Source organism: Apostichopus japonicus, chromosome 15 (assembly GCF_037975245.1).
Source record: "Apostichopus japonicus isolate 1M-3 chromosome 15, ASM3797524v1, whole genome shotgun sequence".
In the NCBI taxonomy this organism is placed as follows: Eukaryota; Metazoa; Echinodermata; class Holothuroidea; order Aspidochirotida; family Stichopodidae; genus Apostichopus; species Apostichopus japonicus.
In genome coordinates this window covers 10258552-10259427 of record NC_092575.1, presented here as the reverse complement: position 1 = coordinate 10259427, position 876 = coordinate 10258552, and positions in this window count along the sequence as shown.

The following is an 876-nucleotide window of genomic DNA, read 5'->3' as shown; positions in this document are numbered from 1 at the left end:
GACGTTAACATATCGATGCATGTCATTCACTGTTCAGTGTGGTTGCGCTGAGTCAATCTTGTTCAAAGGCGAATCGAATGACGTCACCGTGGTGAGTATATGACAGCGGCCTTCACAGTGACCCAGCAAAAGACACCAACTACCACCAAAATACATCGAGTAGTAGCTCGTACCACGGAGCTATTAATATATAACGAGTGAGTTAGGATTCACAGACTCGGCGAATCATATTTGTAGAAAAGTTTGGGACATCGTGAGAAGTTGAAGTTTCGACAGAGGGTGGATTGAGTCCATGACGATGACCAAGGAATAATAGGGGGAGGACGCTGGACGGGGTTAGGCCTACAATGCATTTTGTCATCCCGTTTGGCAGGGAAGTAACTAACTTATGAACTGGCTGAGCAATTGCCCACCCTGCAAAATATATTACGCACGAGAAAATTATTTTGCCCACCCATGCAGTACTTTGTTTTTCCCACCACTTAGTGAAGTATTTTGCCCACAAATTTTCTTGAGGAGTTTGTTTCAACGGTAGAAGCCTGCACATAAGAATTACTCATATGCATATTGTGTCAATTCATCATTAACAATTTTATGATAAAGGATGTTGACTAACAGATGGACTGGAGTTATCCGGGCTTCAATCCTAAGCGGCAGAGGAGTTAGTACCCGCCCCCACCCAACAGTTAAAATTTGGGGGAAGTTTGACATCCATCCCCCGTAATTGCTTTTGTGGATGCATGAACAAAACAATAAATACGATAGTTTGAATAGCCTCTTTCAAATTATATAGAGCAATTTAAAAATAGTGAATAGTAGAATATCTGTATAATATAAAATATTTCGAACACCCTTGTTCGAAAGCCACACATCGCC